The sequence below is a fragment of the Zalophus californianus genome, chromosome 6 (assembly GCF_009762305.2).
Source record: "Zalophus californianus isolate mZalCal1 chromosome 6, mZalCal1.pri.v2, whole genome shotgun sequence".
NCBI classification, from domain to species: domain Eukaryota; kingdom Metazoa; phylum Chordata; class Mammalia; order Carnivora; family Otariidae; genus Zalophus; species Zalophus californianus.
In genome coordinates this window covers 93,068,315-93,087,901 of record NC_045600.1, presented here as the reverse complement: position 1 = coordinate 93,087,901, position 19,587 = coordinate 93,068,315, and the positions used below count along the sequence as shown (strand labels likewise).

At 41.4% G+C, this 19,587-nt stretch overlaps 1 protein-coding gene across 2 annotated transcripts in view; it reads right to left on the bottom strand.

Annotated features, from left to right (window-relative positions):
• Positions 1–19,376, bottom strand: part of MAPK6 (mitogen-activated protein kinase 6) — a 39,221-nt gene extending 19,845 nt beyond the window's left edge. Inside the window, exon 1 of one of the 2 annotated variants that reach the window (XM_027571036.1) lies at positions 19,211–19,376. The gene's annotated coding sequence lies outside the window, so the exon portion shown is untranslated. Of the gene's footprint in view, positions 1–18,557; positions 18,842–19,210 lie in introns of those variants that run through there. The other variant, XM_027571037.2, reaches the window with a different exon arrangement.
• Between the last annotated feature and the right edge of the window lie 211 nt (positions 19,377–19,587).

The following is a 19,587-nucleotide window of genomic DNA, read 5'->3' as shown; positions in this document are numbered from 1 at the left end:
GCAAAGCTCTAAAGTGGGTGGGCCTTAGGGGTGCTATGTGGGAGTAACTGCTGCAGACAGGGTCTAGCACATGAAAGCCAGAGGGTATGTGTCCCATGTCTAAGAAACAACTAGGTGGCCAATGCAGTAGCTCATTTAAGTGTACATGCCAATAAGCAAGTAATACAGCCTAAACCTTAAATGGAAAGGCTTCTTGTTGCTGCTCTTTTATCTAAAAGCTGGCATAGGTGTATGTACAGTGTTATTTTCTGATTGGGTTTGAAGAAATTATAAGTGGGACAGGTGCAATATTCATTTATTCAAAGGGCTAATCATTTAAAGGCAATGAGAAACTGCATCAATACATGAAATAAAGCAGCCCATTCTGAAACTGAATTATGTGATGACTTATGTGGCTTAAGATAACTGCTAGGACTCTCAAACAAATCAGCTGTTTGACAAGGGTGAAGCTTTTATACAACAGGGAATCTGCCTTTATTTCCTTCCTTCCACATATTCCCATATAACTCACATGTGGAAATAAAAGAATCTGAAAAATACAAGGTAACAGCTACTTGCCACAATCTGAGCAAATCTTCAACTTCAAGAAATCCATAAACATTACAACTATGTGAAAGAGAAACTGATGATACTGATAACTCAGAGACTAAGTAGATAAATGATCCTTAAGGCAACAGCTTTTTAAAAAGATTTATGAGAGAGAAAGTGCACATGCACGGACGCACAAGAGATAGCGGGGAGAGGCAGAAGGAAAGGACCCCAAGCAGACTCCCCTGCCAAGCATGGAGACTGAAGCACGACGTGGGGCTAAATCTCACGACCCTGAGATCATGACTGGAGCTGAAATCAAGAGTCGGACACTTAACCAATTGAGCCACCCAGGTGCCCCAGCAACAGCTTTATTTAATAAAAATTGATATTTACTATCGCTGAGTTCTTTTAATAAATATGAGCACTACCTGTATCTGCTTAATGTTGTAAAGGACATTAATAGCATAACAGCTTTCTTTGTTTTACTCTAACAGAGATAGTTTCTTCTGTTTTCAAGTTTTTGTCTGCTTCTCAGAAAGCAAGAAAAAAAAACAAGCAGACTCCTAAAAATTCTGTACCTTGTCAGTCTGTATAAAACATTTAAAAGTTAAAGTCTGTAAATAAACTTTTGAATTAAAAAATATTTCAGACTTTTAAAGGGCTTTAATTAATACTGTCTCCCCTTCCCAATTTTTTCTATTTGTATACATCTTGATACTTCTAGTTCCCTACCAAATATCCTTTTAAAAACAGTATTTTTTGGGTGCCTGGGTGGCTCAGTTGGTTAAGCGACTGCCTTCGGCTCAGGTCATGATCCTGGAGTCCCGGGATCGAGTCCCGCATCGGGCTTCCTGCTCAGCAGGGAGTCTGCTTCTCCCTCTGACCCTCTTCCCTCTCGTGCTCTCTGTCTCTCATTCTCTCTCTCAAATAAATAAATAAAATCTTTAAAAAAAATAAAAATAAAAATAAAAATAAAAACAGTATTTTTTAAAGGCTCCAGTATTTCTGAAATTTTACATTTCTAGTCTCCACCTGAAATAGAACGTTTGTTCACACTAACACACACGTGCATGCATACCTTCTCTTTTTTATTCTTGCCCTTCTGAAGACAATCCCTTAAAGCTCAACTTTTAAGTTTTTGATAAATGTACATCTTAAAGTCAGTTCTACAGACTTGACATAAGAACAGTAAAATCTCTAAGTACTCTCTTAAGCTTCTAGTTCACTAGTAGAGCAATCATAGTCATACACAAATAATTTAGCTTTGCTAAAAACGACACCACCATTATTTGACAGAATAGCACGGTAACAGGAACTGCAGCCGGATTATTGGAGAGGTATGAGAATGAGAGATCTCCACTCACAGACCTCCACCCACATCTGGTCTCATGAAACCAAGAAGCATCACAGACCCAAAACTACAAGGATGACAATGCCTTTTCAGAAATCTCAGTGACTGGTCAGCACTTAACAGGGGTAGAGAGTAGGTAAAAATTCATCTTGGGGAAGGGAGGAACTTGTGCCTAGGCTGAGACCTGCAGAGTCCTCATAGATTCAGATGATGACTATACTGAAAGACTTGAACAAACTTTACAGAAATATGAGACCGTTCTAAAGAAAGAAAGGGGTATTAATCACCAAAAGTATAATTCTAGGTGAGAATTACACCAATAAAAAAATTGGAGGGGGGGTGGGAGAGACCAATAGCAGTGCTCGCCCAGTGATGTGCCTCACTGCTCTGCACTGTTCTTCAAAATCCTTCAATCACTATTAGACCAAAAGCTATTGGAGCATGTTTTCATCCAGGAGCTTGGAAAGTAAGCCCACCTTAAGCAGTAAGTTGAAGGTAATGTTACACTTCTGCATGATAAAGTGGATCCAGTAAATGTTTCCAATTCAGTCATGCCCCATTCAGCAAGTATTTGCTAATAATATGTTATATACCTGTCAATATACTAGGTACTGGGGATAAAATGGCAAGTAAAAACAGACTTGTGCCCTGCCCTCATGGGGTTTACAGTATGGTTGGAGATAAACAAAAATAAACTAACAACAGGAAAAAGGGGGAGGCAAAAGGGACAAGTGGTACTAAGGAATGGTACAGGATGCTATGAGAGCCTGCACACTAGGGGATTTGACCTAATTAGGGAGATGAGAATGTATGCCTCCGGAAGCCATAAAAAGGCTTAGTGGCCATGAAGACAGCTTCCTCCTTATCACCCTGATACCAAATCGTGAAGTCTCCAACTACTTTCATTTTCCAAACCAATCATGGAGTTCTTTGGCCTGACTAAAGTATGCAGTTACAACTCAACTGGACCCGCAGATAGATTACTGGGAAGAGCACCCCTCCATTCATATCAACAACCTCTAGAAATGTCCCATTTACATCACTTTCTCTATCATCTTTCACGTTTAACTTCAAAATGCCAAGTTCAAGGAAAGATCTGGGTTCCATATTCCTTTTGCATTTCCACACACTTCAAGGGAGGAAAACGAAAACTAAGATGAGACAGCAGCTTAAAATAACCCTTCCCAGCATCCAATTTCTCTGCCTCCAAATGTTACCCACTCCTACCAACCTCAGCGCTGATACTGTGTTGCTTGGAGAGGGATCCTTAATTAAATTTTAATTAGCTGGGCCAATGTTTTGCTTTTAACAACAACTGGGTGGGAAAAAAAATGAATTATAGGGAATGATTTGTAAGAATAAAGTTGGCTTGGAGTGCCTGGGTGGCTCAGTTGATTAAGTGTCAGACTCTTGATTTCGGCCCAGGTCATGGTCTCAGGGTCCTGGGATCCAGCCCTGAGACAGGCTTCCTGCTCAGCAGGGAGTCTGCTTGGGATTCCCTTTCCCTCTCCCTCTGCCCTCCCCCCCACGACTCACTCACTCTCTCGTGCATGCTCTCTCAATAAATAAATCTTAAAAAAATAAAGCCGGCTTTATGCTTTCCCTCTGGCTTTCTTTCCACCATAAAATGGAAGTAAAAGTTTTCTATGTAGCCCAGTCTGGGTACCAACTTCCTACATTTATAAAGCAGTTCCCTGAAACTGCATTAGCCACACTGGTTTCCTCAAGCACTCCTTTCTTCCCCTAATCACCACCTGCTTTCTGTCACTTAGCCTACCCCCAAGCCAAGAGAGAGATAGGTACTCTGAGTCAAGCCTAAGTATATTCAGTAAAGTTATAAAATGCAAAATAAAGAAGACAGTAGAATAACTTCACTCTGCCCCATCTCCCCATTCTATAGAAACTGGATTTTCCTTCCCTTATCTAAAAACAACTTGGCCACATATCAGAAAAGGAGTCTGGATGTGCAAAGCAAGTTTGAGGTGAGAGCCTTAAACATAAAGGTTACTTATCTGGTTTTCTCTTCCATCTACCACTCTGCTGCTTATCAGGTTAAATGTTGACATGGGTCATCTCCTGATCAGATGCACTGACAGCTCTCCACTACCCCCCTCCTCAATGGCTCTTGCCTATTCTGCTCTTCACCAGGGTCAAGTGAGTAACTTGAGTTAACTGGAATCCAGCCAGCCTCTCATCTCCTCAGCCAAAATCCAGTTGCTTTTGGAGAGAAGGGCAAGGTTGAGCTCTACTTAAATTCACATAGGACTATCTCTTAACCTTGGCACAGAGAGGTATTGTTATAACAAATTCATCCTTCCCTAAGATATCTCAAGCTCTCATCAAAGCTACTAAGTTTCTAGGGCAGAGAAGGCCAAAGGCTACAGCTTAACTGCTTGTTCACATGCATTCTTGACAATGCCCTTGCTCATGTAAGGTAGCCCTTGGAGTTGTTAGAGATCGCTCTCAGGATTTGGACCTCAAGGAGGCTCACGGTGTAAACTAATGTCAATGAATGATTTGTCATTTGGAGGGTGAGGGGGGACCTTAAAACTAAAACACCAAAGCCTAACAGGCCTTGCCTGCTATCAGTAACCAGTGTGTGCTATAGAGCAAACTTAGGAAGTCAAAGACAAAGTATTACTTGGCTTCTAACAAAGTACCCAATTTTTAAAAAATTCTTCTACTCCCAACTTCTGTTCTTAAATTGTCTGAACCGCTGCCTAAATATACTTTAATAATAGGGACTTGCATTTGCCTTTGACTATTTAAAAAGCCATTACAAAAAAAATGTCATTATGTTTATTTTGATGCTCATCTCTAGTTGCTATTCCTTCTACGGCATCCATATTAGAATATAAGAACTCCACAGATCATATAAATCGGTCAAAAAATCTTTAAGGACCCTTCCAATTCTCAGTCTATCATCTACGAAAGCCCAGTACAAGTCTTCTGCTTCACTCGTAGTTTGTTCCCAAGCACTTATTAGGGTGGTATGCCCAGACTGGGGAACATGTGATTCAAACTGCTATATACTAAACACAATCCTCTCTATATATTTATGGCTGGAAATTTAAAAATAATTATAATAACCCTTCATCCCCTCTCCTATCTTTCTCCTGCCTGAGCCCTCGTTTCTAAGACTCCTTTCCTAACTCATGTTAAGGAAACACTGGAACAAATATGTAACAGGAGACACGTGGGCAGCCTCCTCCTTCAAGTATCTTTAGCCATATGAGGATTCCAACCAGATAAAAATTAATATAAATTTCTGTAGCAGTCAGGATAGGTTAGAAAATTGTATAGTTAACAAATAAACCCAAACATCTCACTGACTTACAACAGAAGTCTTAAGTCTTGCTAATGCAACAAGTCCAACATGGCTGTCATCCAAGTTGTCAAAGTAACTACCAGCTCTGCCCATTGCCACTCAATGTGCTGAAAGGAATAAAGAAGTAGGAATATCTCACTGGTTTAAAGCTTCCAACCAAAAATGACACATTTCACTTCTGCTCACATTTTACTGACCAAGTCACATCACATGGTCACACCTGCTTCAAGGGAGTAGGAAAATGCAATCCCGACATGGTCTCAGAAGCAGAGAACCAAGATGTTTTGAACCACTTTAACTAAAACAGCTTCAATTCTGCCATCCATCCATCTTTAGTCTACAAAACCTTAGTGAGTCTTTACCATATGCCAGATGTTGTTTTGGGCATAAAGGTATAGCAGGAGTCAAAATAGGTTAAAAAAAAAAAAAAAAAAAAAAAGAAATCACCCTGACCTCATGGAGCACAAACTCCTAGATCATTGCAGATTTCTCCCTATCCCACTAACATTTCTTCCTCCGCTCTTTTCTAATACTATTCTCCTTACCTTGTCTTAGGCCATCCTTCCCCAAAATAGTCTAATCTCTATTCTTCAGATACGTCTACTCTTCTAGGGTACCATTTCCCAGGGCACCACCTTACCATTTTCCCTTCCCTCCCCTTTGTTGTATGTGGCTCTATTTTAAAATAAAAGATTTGAGGGGCGTCTGGGTGGCTCAGTCGGTTGAGTGTCTGACTCTTGATTTCAGCTCAGGTTATGATCTCAGAGTCATGGGATAAGCCCCATGTCGGGCTCCACACTCAGCATGGAGTCTCCTTGAGTTTCTCTCCCTCCACCCCTTCCCCTATTCTCTCCCTCTAATAAATAAATCAATCTTTAAAAAAATAAAAAGTTTGGGGGCACCTGGGTGGCTCAGTCGTTAAGCATCTGCCTTCAGCTCAGGTCAAAAATAAAAGGTTTGAAACTCAGTTGCTTTACTAACACTTTCTGAGCATCATACCTGGGTACTTAGTAGGCACTGTACAAACTGTACTGAGTGAATTAATGTAAACAGCATATTTTATTTGACAGTAGAAAATTTTGGAGAAGACAAGCTCTACCCTCAGTTTTTTCAGAATATGATCACACTCTGACCCACCATGGGGAACAACAGTGATGACGCCTAGTTATGGTACTTTCCTTTCCAGGAAGTCCCCCCAGGAGCTTCAATCTATGGTAAACACATAGGTTTGTCAATACATGAAGAAAGCAATGATTTCAACTCACTCAGACTGAAGAAAAAAAACTTCAACTTTGTTATAGCTCCTGTTTTATTTTGTTGAGGTAGTAAGAAGGGATTGTGCCACTGAAATAGTGTCTTATATTAGCAGACAAGCAGGATTCTATAAAAAGTCCTATTAGCCCATGTGATACCAAGTAGGTATCATGAAGATATGTGAGACCTTGACATTATTCTGATTATTCTTCAGTCCATCCTAGCAGGCTCTATGGCATTTAGCACCACAGCTTTCCAGACTGTACACCAAATATAACTGCTGTCATTTTTCAGCTAACCCTAGTGAGGGTATGAAGAAAGCCACAACATGCAAGGCCATCCATACAAAATATTTCTGGACTCTCATCAAAGGGAGAACCACATGCTTGATTGGAGAGTACCCAATTTTTAAAAAATGAATCAGAATAGCAGATAACTTTCCTGAAATATTCTTCTTCCTTTGCTTCTCATTTTCTCCAAGGCTGAACAAAGCTTACAACATAAAAAAATGTAAGTTTCCGGGGCACCTGGGTGACTCAGTCAAGCGTCTGCCTTCGGCTCAGGTCATGATCCCAGGGTCCTGGGATCGAGCCCCGCATCGGGCTCCCTGCTCGGCCGGAAGCCTGCTTCTCCCTCTCCCACTCCCCCTGCTTGTGTCCCCTCTCTTGCTCTCTCTCTCTCTCTCTCTAATAAATAAATATTTTAAAAAAGTGTAAGTTTCCTATCAGATTCACACTGAAGTTTGGCACTATTGAAAAATTCTTCTTTGATTTCACTAAGACCATATTAAAAGAAAAAAAAAAAAAAAAGAGTGGGCGCCTGGGTGGCTCAGTTGGTTAAGCGACTGCCTTGGCTCAGGTCATGATCCTGGAGTCCCGGGATCGAGTCCTGCATCGGGCTCCCTGCTCTGCAGGGAGTCTGCTTCTCCCTCTGACCCTCCCCCCACTCATGCTCTATCTCATTCTCTCAAATAAATAAATAAAATCTTTAAAAAAAAAAGTGAGTTAAAGAGATCTCACATCTAGTACAGGATCCATGGCTAAATTAGCTTATAATCAAAGCAGTTCACAGTTCTAGGCCTCAGTTCCTCATCAGGAAAATGATGTAGCTGAACTACATGACTTCTATGGTCTCTTCCAGCTCTAAAGTTTTATAATTTTAACAAAAGGTTCAGGATTTCCACTTCTGATTTCTCTCTCTCTAAAATAAATAAATCTTTAAAAAACAAAACAAGGATGGCTGGGTGGCTCAGTCGGTTAAGCATCTACCTTTGGCTAAGGTCATGGTCCCAGGGCCCTGGGATCAAGTCCCACAACGGGCTCCTTGCTCAGTGGAGAACCTGCTTCTCCCTCTGCCTGTTGCTCCCCACTTGTGCGCGTGCACACTCTCTCTGACAAATAAAATCTTTTTAAAAAATAAATAACAAAACAAAATTTCCATAACTGACAAAAAACCCCAACTCACAGACCCAAGTACTCAATGAACTGCAAGCAGGAATTATACAAAGAAACACATACCTAGGTATATCACAGCCAAACTCTTGAAAATGGGGCAGGGGGAGAGCAACTCTTAAAAGCAACCAGGTAAAAGAGAGTTAACTATATACTAGGGAGGTACAATAGGAGTAATGACTGATTTATCACTAAAAATGATGAAAGCCAGAGACAACAGAACATCACTCTTCAAGTGCCAAAAAAAGGGAAATAACCCAGAATTTTGTACCTAGGGAAATGAAGATGAAATGAAGATCTTCATTCAAAAATGAAGATGAAATAAAGATATTTTCAAAGAGACAAAAGTGAAAAGAACTGGTCTCCCTCATGTGGGAAACAAAGGCAGAAGAAAAATTATTAAATTTCCTTACTACCTACAGACCATTGACGAGTCCTTGAAACAGGCAAAGTGACATTCCTCTAGGGACTCAACTGCCTCGATGTTGACATTTTGCTAAGGGCAAAAGGCAATCCTAGCTCGACCCCCTGCCCCAGGATCCAGCAAGCCTACTATAACATATAAAAATTCTTTTGGAAATGTCCTTTATCTCTAAACCCCCCAAGATAGACGTTAGCAATCACCCCCCGGAAGCATATGGCCCACCGATATATATCTGAAGGGTCTCATGACTAAGGTTTTATTAGACAGTAATGAATGACCTTTTCCTAACAATAGGTAGCCCCTTCAAGGTCTTAGAAACCTTGCTTCCAAATTCCTTAGACACTTCCCCTATCCCTAACCCCCAACTTGAAAGTATATAATACACCACTCCTCTTCATGACCCCAGTGTAGCTCTTTCTGCCCATGGGTCCTGTCCCCATGCTTTAATAAAACCACCTTTTTGTACCAAAGATGTCTCAATAATTCTTTCTTGGCCATCAGCTTCAAACCCTAACATCTTTCCTACATCACCTCAGACTTTTGCTAAAGAAATGCTAAAAGTTCTTAGGCTGAAGGAAAATGACAACAAATGGAACCTGCATAAAGGAACAAAATCTCCAGAAAGGATAAATAATTGAAAATATAAAAGGTCTTTTGAGTATTATGCTGAGCGAAATAAGTTAATCAGAGAAAGACATGTATCATATGACCTCACTGTTAATGAGGAATTCTTAATCTCAGGAAACAAACTGAGGGTTGCTGGAGTGGTGGGGGGTGGGAGGGAGGGGGTGGCTGGGTGATAGACATTGGGGAGGGTATGTGCTATGGTGAGCGCTGTGAATTGTGCAAGACTGTTGAATCACAGACCTGTACCTCTGAAACAAATAATACATTATATGTTAAAAAAAAAAAAAAAGATAGCAGGAGAGGAAGAATGAAGAGGGGGAAATCGGAGGGGGAGACGAACCATGAGAGACGATGGATGCTGAGAAACAAACAGGGTTCTAGAGGGGAGGGGGTGGGGGGATGGGTTAGCCTGGTGATGGGTATTAAAGAGGGCACGTTCTGCATGGAGCACTGGGTGTTATGCGCAAACAATGAATCATGGAACACTACATCAAAAACTAATGATGTAATGTATGGTGATTAACATAATACATAAAAAAAGAAAAAATATAAAAGCTCTTTAAAAACAAAAAGTTATCTACATTTTTATTTTTTTTAAAGATTTTATTTATTTGAGAGAGAGCGCATGCACACGAGCAGGGGGAGGGGCAGAGGGAGAGGGAGAAGCAGACTCCTCGCTGAGCAGAGAGCCCAACCCAGCACTCAATTCCAGGACCCTGGGATCATGACCTGAGCCAGAGGCAGACGCTTAACTGACAGCCACCCAGGCGCTCCCTGTCTACATGTTTAAATGTCTTTAAGAGATTAGTGATTATTTAGAGGTGCATCATCGGGTTCCCCGCTCGGCGGGAAGCCTGCTTCTCCCTCTCGACTCCTCGTGCTTGTGTTCCCTCTTTCACTGTCTCTCTGTCAAATAAATAAATAAAATCTTAAAAAAAATGTTTTAAAGAGACTAGTGATTATTCAAAGCAAAATAATAAATGTATTGTGAGGTTTACAGCCCATGTAGAAATAAAATACAAGAGCACAAAGTGCTGGAAGGGGGTGAACTGAATCATGCGATCGTAAGGTTTACAGCATTGGTGAAGTAGGTTAGATTATTTTTTTAAAAGATTTTATTTATTTATTTGAAAGAGAGAGAGTGAGTGAGAGAGAGAGCATGAGCAGGGGGAGGGGGAGAAGCAGGCTCCCTTGCTGAGCAGGGAGCCTGACGTGGGGCTCGATTCCAGAACCCTGGGATCATGACCTGAGCTGAAGGCAGTTGCTTAACCGACTGGGCCACTCAGGTGCCCCAGTTTAGATTATTTTAAAAAGACTATGATAACTAGTGAAAGTCTCATGGGTCATCTTTAAACACCTTCTTCCCTTTTGGTCATTACGTTTACTTAATAACATGGCCATCAATGGAGAGTAAAAGGAAGGACAAAAAGAAAACTAAATAAATCACCAACTGCAAGTAGTTTTTGTGTACTTTTACATCAATCATAATATAAACCAATATGTTAATATTAAAGTACCATCACAGATTCATATAGTTCCAAAGGAAATGGAAATCAACATGTTAATCAAGATAAACATACATATTTTAACTGAAATAACTCTGAGGGGCTGTACTTTACACTTTAAAAGTATACACTTTTAAAAACAGTAAAAAATTATACTATGGAATATGGCCCCAAAGTTCAAACTGGAGGATATAAATATGTCTGGTACATAGTCATCCCACATTATCAACTATTATAAAAGCAATTAATGAAAAAACAGGATTTGTTTATATAATAAAGGCACTGAACACGAGAACAGAATTTTTAATATCTGAAATTTCAAAGAATGTAAAAACAAAAACAACAAGCTTGATTAAGAATGTATTATGTGGGAAGCATTGTATGGGACATATACTCTTCTACTATATCCTAACTACACTGTAAAATGGTTTCTATGATCTTTACTTCAGAGAATTAAAATAATGCATTCAACATCACACATCAATGAGAGAGCCAAGATTCCAATCTCAGGTTGTAAACCAAAGCCCAAGACCTTCTCTCAAATAATAATGAAATTATTTTATTGACCAGTACACACTCCCCCACCTCTTTTGGTTTCCTACAAGACGTCTGTTCCTACAGACGGGACATTCTTCTGCATAACCAAAATGTAATCATCAAAATCAGGAAATTAACACTGGTATAATGCTACCATCTAGGGACGCCTGGGTGGCTCAGTTGTTAAGCATCTGCCTTCAGCTCAGGTCATGATCCCAGGGTCTGGGGATCGAGTCCCGCATCGGGCTCCCTGCTCGGCGGGAAGCCTGCTTCTCCCTCTCCCGCTCCCCCTGCTTGTGTTCCCTCCCTAGCTGTCTCTCTCTCTGTCAAATAAAATCTTAAAAAAAAAAAAAAAATGCTACCGTCTAATACTCAGATCCCATAATGTACTTAAGAGCTAGAGGACCCAGTCCAGAATTACATGTCACACTGACTACAACACAATGTTTAACATACTTTTTTCCCTTTAGAAGTTTAAAGGAATCAAACATTTTCTACAGTCCACAAAAATTTACTGAGCACTTGGCATGTGCTAGGCACTATTTGATGGTACAGTGGATAACAGGACAGCTAAGTTTCTTCTGCTTCCAAAGAGTTTACACTCCAGTTTACAATGTAGTGAGGAAAGATTAATAACCTAATAACATAACTTTAGATTTGTCTAAATGCTATGATTGAGTGGCTGGGAAATGGCCATCTAAGGAGCTGAAATCTAAATGACAAGGTACGAGCACTGCTGAGAGAGAGAAGAGCATCCCCAACAGAGGAAACAGCAAATAAACCTAAAGCAGGACAGAACATGGTATTTTGGAGGAAAAGATGCCAGTGTAGCCACAGCATCCTGAGCAAAGGGAGACAGGAATGATAAGGCGTTAAGATGGGACAGGTAGAAAGAAACACCTGAGGCAAGATTCTGCATTTTATAACTAAGCGCAAAGGAAAGCTACTGAAGGATTTAAGCAGACAATTGCATGATCTCATTCACATTTTTAAAAAAGATGAATTCTGGCTACTGGGAGGACAACAGACTGAAGATAATAGAGTGAAAGTAGAACCAGTTAGCTATTTCAGTAGGCCAGGTGAGATGATGGTGGCTAGGACTAGGCTACTACAAATAAAAATGTAAAACAGGAGACAGATTCAAATAATATTCTGGAGACCAAGAGAAGTTGGTGATGGATCAGATATGGGGGATAAGGGAAAGACGATTTAAGGATAACTCCTACATGCCAATTACTGAGATGGGGAAAACTGGGAGAATAATATGGGAAAGAGTTCTATTTTGGATACGTTACGCCTATTCATAGAGTGTCTATTTAGATAACGGGTAACATCAAGCACACAACTAGATAATGTGTCTGGAGCTCAGGCGAGAAGTCTAAAGCGTAAATCTGAGAATTACCCACGTGTAGATAGCACTTAATAAATTGAAACCACTTGGGCAAAGAATTTAGAAAGGGGGAGAGAGCAGGAACTGAACTCTGGGATATGCCTGCCAATACATGGAGGCAGGTAGACGACAGAAGCCTGTAAAAACTTATGACAAGGGGCGCCTGGGTGGCTCAGTTGGTTAAGCGACTGCCTTCGGCTCAGGTCATGATCCTGGAGTCCCGGGATCGAGTCCCACATCGGGCTCCCTGCTCAGCGGGGAGTCTGCTTCTCCCTCTGACCCTCCCCCCTCTCATGTGCTCACTCTCTCTCATTCTCACTCTCTCAAATAAATAAATAAAATCTTTAAAAAAAAAAAAAACTTATGACAAGGTGTGAGGCAGGAGAAAAACAAGAATATGTCTCATAAGCTAAGAAAAGCAGGTGAATATGCAGAAAACAATAGTCAACTATACTGAAAGCTGTTACAAGATCTTGTAAGATGGATTTGGTAAGTCAAAGTCACTGGTGTCTTGATTAGAGCAATTTCAAGGGGTAAGATGGTTTAACAGAAGTCAGTCTGGAATAGGTTGAGGAGCAAAGTGAAGAGAACGCACAAAGACAACTCTTGAAAATTTGCCTGAAAGATGATCAGAGAAATGAGAAACTATACAATAGCTTGAGGAGAAAATGGAATCCGAGGGGTTTGTAACAGATTTCTATATCCATACTGTTCAATATGGTAGACAATCACAGAACAAATGAAATGTGGTGAGCAGGGCTGAGAAACTAATTTTTTTCTAAATAAATTTTTATTTAAATAGCCACATGTGGGGCGCCTGGGTGGCTCAGTTGGTTAAGCGTCTGTCTGCCTTAGGCTCAGGTCATGATCCCGGAGTCCCAGGATCTGAGCCCTGTGTGGGGCTCCCTGCTTAGCAGGGGAATCTGCTTCTCCCTCTGACCCTCCCGCCTCTCGTGATCTCGCTCACTCACTCTCAAATAAATAAAATCTTTTTAAAAAATAAATAAATAAATGGCCACACGTGGCCAGACTGGACAGTAGAGAGCATATCTGTATACTAATAAAGACGACCGAAGAGAAAGGGAAAAATTAAGAGATGAGACCTTAAGAAGTGAAGAGAAGGAATCCAAAACACAAGCAGAAGAATCTACAGGGATAAACATGAGTGAAGCAAAGCATGAAGTTACAGCAACCGGTGGGAACCAATAAAATTTAAAATCAGAGTATGTCTTAAGCCTGGTTGAAATCTCAAGCATAAGACTAAATTACAGAAGGCTATAAAAGCTAAGCAGGAGGGCTTCAGAAGGTAATTTATATCTACTGAGTCTGCATTCAGTGCCAGGCATTTTCTAAGTGAAAAACTATTTCTGCTACTCAGAACTAGTACCTGTAAGTCTTATTTTACAAACAAGAGTACTGATGCTCTGAGAAGTAAAGCAACTTCACTGAAATCACATACATAGTAAATGTCAAGATTTGGACACAGGCCAGTCTGATTTACTTTAGGATTAGATTCTTACCACTACCTAAGGTCGGAGGCTAAGAACCAATGTTTCTAAGCCTGGAAATAATATAAAAAATAGCAGATCGGGCGCCTGGGTGGCTCAGTCGGTTAAGCAACTGCTTTCAGCTCAGGTCATGATCCTGGAGTCCCAGGATTGAGTCCCACACCAGGTTCCCCGCTCAACGGAGTCAGCTTCTCCCTCTGACCTTCCCCTCTCATGCTCTCTCTCTCTCTTATTCTCTCTCTCTCAAATAAATAAAAATCTTAAAAAAAAAACAGTAAAAATATTTTTAAAAAAGTAGATCAATCTGGCAGCTAACAAGTACCAATGAGCCCGGAAGTAGTAGGCCAGAGGTAAAAACTGTCCCCTCCATGCTATCAAGATAATTAAGGAACATTTATTTAACAACTATTTTTAATTTTTTTTAAATCCAAGTGAAAATACCTTTATTAAGACAAACAGGAAAACACACATTCTTGCAACTTAGATTATCTACTTTACTGAATACAAGAGTATCAATCAGAAAACTGGCAGTGCTTTATAATAACTACTAAAATCATATCTGGGCCAAAAAAAAAAAAATCCTATCCGGGCATACTGAAAAAGTAGGCAGTTAGAAACCGACCATCTCTCCAATTTGTAATTGAAGGAGGAAATTATTAAACTGAGCCTAATCAGTTATTAAATTACAGCTTATTTTAAATTTCATTTTGATATAAATCAACTAGATCTGAGCTGTCCAATATGGTAGCCACTAGCTACTTGCAGCTATTTAAAAATAATTAAAATTAAGTTAAAAATTCAGTTCCTCAGGTGCACTAGCCACGGTTAAGTGCTCAATAGTCACAGGTGGCTAGTTGGCTACCTCAATGAACAAAGAATAGAGTACTTCCATCATCACAGAAAGTTCTATTGAACAATGATTAATTAGACCTTCAATTTTCCTTTTGACTTTTTTCAGGAGAGCCACTAAAAGGAGTAACTTAGAAGACCTGAGTTTTCCAAATCAGTCACTAACCAGCTGAGCAACAATGCAGGCATCATTTAACAGTGTTTCTAGAAATGAATGTGCATTTGAATCACCTGAGAATCCTGTGAAAATGCAGATTCTAATTCAGTAGGTCTTGGGAGGGGGTCAAGAATTCTGCACTAACAAAATCTTAGGTCATGTTAGTACTGCTGGTCCAGCAATCACACTTTGAGTACTAAGATCTTAGTTCTCTCTGGGCCTCAGTTTCCTCAAGCAACTGGGGCAAGATAATGGTCATGACCCTTCTGTAAACACTAACATTTTATAGTTTGTACAGAATTAAATGCAGAGATTTCACTTTCTGAAGAAGTTTCTTCCCTGAAGTAAATGCTAGGATTCTAACAAACAATATTTGTGCTACCATTTTTTTCTATGAAAAGACATACTAAATTTAAATGAAAATCAATGGAAAAATGTGATTTGCCATATAAATATGCAATCTCTGTACAAGTTTTCAGAAATGGATTTAAAAGACATGTATGAAAGACAAGCCATTAAGAACCACCAGAGGGGCGCCCTATATTTTCTAAATACACAGCTCACAGAAGAAAAAAACAATGTTGGACTCAGCCTGTACTACATTACTGTTACCTTAAAAGCATCAGCTCCACATGAAAAGCGACTCCCCAGAAAAAGCCATTAACTACAATAACATTATTGTTGTTTTGTTTTTGTAAAGTTTCAGTCAGGGCTCTGAGCAATAAAACTGACCAAAATCCCCATACCACTAACAGGCTACAGAGTAACAGTCCACAAAACAGGCTGAAGGAGCTGACATGGGGCAGCCAATGATGCCACAAAGAACTTACCTTTGGGCAATCTTTCTATTTTAATAGGGGCCCTAGATCATACACGGTTCAAACGGGCAATGCAAACAATGAAGTGGACAGCAGTGGTGTGGCTCACCATTTCATAAGGCAGTACCTCATAGAAAGGAGACAGGCTAAAATATCCAGTTTGTTCATAAATTCTGAATTATGCACGACAGGTAATTACTTACACTCTTAAACAAACAAACAAAAAACTGGAGGGCGCCTGAGTGGCTCAGATGCTTAAGCATCTGCCTTTGCCTCAGGTCATGATCCCAGGGTCCTCAGATCGAGCCTGCTTCTCCCTCTCCCTCTCCCGCTGTGCTCCCTCCCCAACCCCCCCATCTTTGCGCTCTCAAATAAATAAAATCTTAAAAAAAAAAAACCAAAAACCTAGAAATACATGTTCAACTTCTAGGTGTTTGGATGTTTTGAAAATCTACACTTTTTTATATTTGTATTTTTATATTTATTTTAGTAGGAAATATATTTTAAAGTTTAAATTAAACTTCATTAAAGTCCTGTATAAATGTCAGGCTCTTCCAAAATCTTTCCAAAGATTTAATTCACATTAACAATACACTTTACTACCTACAAAACTCTTCAAATAAATCACTTTGAGAAGATAAATAGTATACAAAGAAAACCTAAGGGATGGGGAGTTTTTTTCTTCTCACTTTAAAAACAAACTGCTATTCTCAATATCTTATTACCAAATTTCAGTGTGGGTCCTAAATTTGGAACCATACATTCTGCCTATCTTTAAAAAAGACTGATGAGGGGCGCTTGGCTGGCTCAGTCGGTGGAACACGTGACTCGATCTCAGGGTTGTGGGTTCGAGCCCCACGATGGGTGTAGAGATTACTTACAAATAAAAAATTTTTTAAATCTTAAAAAAAAAAGACTGATGGAAAAGTGCCTATAACAATACCTACTTCAAGTTGTCTTTTGTAAAACAGAAAATTCATATATATCGTAAATTCATATATAAATTCATACAGATCAGGTAAATGCACTATTATATAATTCTGTCAGAGTGAAATGCTCATGTTCAGAGTCATATCTGATTAATACTTCTACACGTATACAACACTTAAATTTCTAGATATTATAAAGATAACTTTTACATTACCAATGAGAACATAAGGCTAATTTCTCACACCATAAAATTCTTTTATAAATAATCTGTAACAAATCTTTCTTAATAAGGCAAGAACTGCTAGTATGAAACATTTAATTGTAGCAACTGACCAGCAATTATTTTACCTCCTCTCAACAAATGTTATAAAATTCCACCTGTAGGATATCTGATCTCCTTTTAAAATGCAATTTAAGAAGCCATTACTCTTTGAGAAACTGTGGCTCCTCTTGAGAGAGAATTATAATGTGGACAGAAACATTTTAGCCCTATCATTTAAAAAAATACAGTGCATAAAAAAAAAAGGGCCACGTAGCAGTCCGTGGGCAGTATGAGTCATCACCCAACTCAAAACTTGCAGCACTTCTAAGCTTCCTCCTACCAGACCCCATCCCCTTCAGTAATGTACCCTGAGTCAGCAAACCTCACTATTTTGTCAGTTATGAATTCTCATGATGTTTAAATGAACTTATGCAAAAACACTGCAACACATTTAGTACTAACACTTGTCATCAGAACATGTGCTGTATCTATTAGAAAATTAACCCATCTTCAAATCAATCTTTAGATTCCTTCTTAATCACAAAAAGTAGCCAAACACTACATTTAATCCTCCTTTGCAAGTAACCAAACTCCAAAATACGGTCATATATAAAGGTTTTTATAAACAATTCTGTTTCCCAGTTTATTTTTTTTCCTGAACAGTAATACCTAAATAATAAAACATGTCCTGCTAAAATCTGGCATATTTCCTAGATGACTGCAATTACTGAATTTAGAACACCAATAAGCAATTTGACAAGTTTCACCAGGCAATTCTTATTAAGTGATGTAACATATATATGTGAAAGGACTTTACACTCTCTGGCACATAGCAAGCAAGCCCTTCATAAACGTGTTTGAACAACTACTCGTTAGAGATGTTAGAGATTCTTCCACCCAATTCAATATTATTTTCAAACATTAAAATCTGACATCTCTAAGAAGAAACTCCAGACGTAGTTCTGTTTCAGGGCCAGGCCCTGTTTGGACAGGACCCTACATTCTTCTAGTCAAATTACTGTTTCCACCTCAGTTTCCCAAGGTTGAAGAGAGTGAATATGTCCATCAGAACCTTAAAAAATAACAAGGCTAGAAGAATCAAGCAATCAGAAAATTACTCTGGACCTGTTTGAGCTCCATTTTGTCCCCGTTAATTTTTTTTCCCTTGACAAATCATCTTATATCGTTAAAAAAAAAGTTAATACTGACTTCTAAGAACATTTTTAGCATTGAAGAAAACAACAGGAATTTTGCTGCAAATGCAGTAAGGCTTCTAATTCCACCACTTCACTGGACCTTTGCCAATGAGCAAGCAAAAGAAAAAATGAAACAGGAAAGGAATCAAAAAGATCCTGCTTCACAGAGCTCCCACATAACACCTGCAAATACTAAGCCAAGGAACAAAAGGCGGCCAAAAGACCTTTACTTTTCAACGCACCTCACCAAGTCAGATAAAAACGCACCGCGAAGCGAAGAGGCCCTTTTTAGTGAACTGACAAAACAAGTTTCCATTTGTGTACTTTCACAAACCAACGCTTAACGTCCCGAATGCAGCAAAGAAAAGGCTGCAGCAGGGTGGGGGGAACCGGGGGAGGAAAGAAATTAGGAATTCCGGCCCAGACAAGTTTTCTTTACCTCATATACGGCTAGAACTCAAAACTTGGACAGAGGACTCCGGGGCTCTGAGACCAGCCGGGTGAGTGGTGCGCTACGCAATTCGCCGAGTCCACTGGAGACTTTGCCCGGCCGGAGTCAGCTGAGACCGAGTCACCGGAGTGGGATGGGGGAGGAGACGCGGGAGCATTTCGAAGGCAGCGTGCCAGGAAGGCGAGACTCCGCGCCACCTCACGCTCCCCGGGCCGCCCCTCCCGGCCGCCGCCCCTAGCCCGCCGGCTGGGGCGGGCTTCGAACCCGCGGAGCCCGGCGCTGGTGGCCGTGCCGCAGCCGAGCGGCTGGGCCCCGGGGCTGGCGGGTGCGGCCCGGCCCGGCGGCCGGCAAGGGGCGTGCCGGGTGGGAGGGGCGCGCCGGCCGCTCTGCCGGCCCCACGCGGGGACCCCGGCCCGCCGCCCGCCGGCCCGCGCGGGGACGCGCCGGCCAGGCCCGAGCTGGCGGGCCGGCGGACGGGCGGGCCGGAGACGGAACAAAAGCGCCTTTGTTGAGCGGCGGCCGCCGGAGGGTCACACACAATGGAGGAGGGAGCCGGCTCCGCCGCCGCCGCCGGGCCCGCCGCGGCGCCCTCCCGAGCCGCCCCGCGGGCGCGCCCCACACACGTACACACACACACTCACGGGACTTCTCCGGCTCATCGAGGGAGTGCGGGGCCCGCAGACAGCCCCCAGTGTCGGCTCAGGTCTCCGGCTGTGCTGGCGGCAGCGGCGTCTCCAAGGCTCTCGCTTTGCCGCAGTCGCCGCCATGTAACCCCGACCCGCGAGAGAGGGCGAGGGAGAGGGGGCGGGGTCTCCTGCGCCACGCCCCCTCGCGTCACAGGCTCACTCCACGGGTTCCCCCGCCCCCGCCCGGCCCCGAGCGCCTGCACGCGCCGGAATTTCCAACGCTGGTGACTGGGCTCCGCGCGCTGCGGGGGCGGCTGGAGAGGCACGCGGTCTCGTCAGCCGTCTCGGGTGGGCTGAGCGGGGGGGCTGGTGGGGAGGTGGGCAGATGGGCC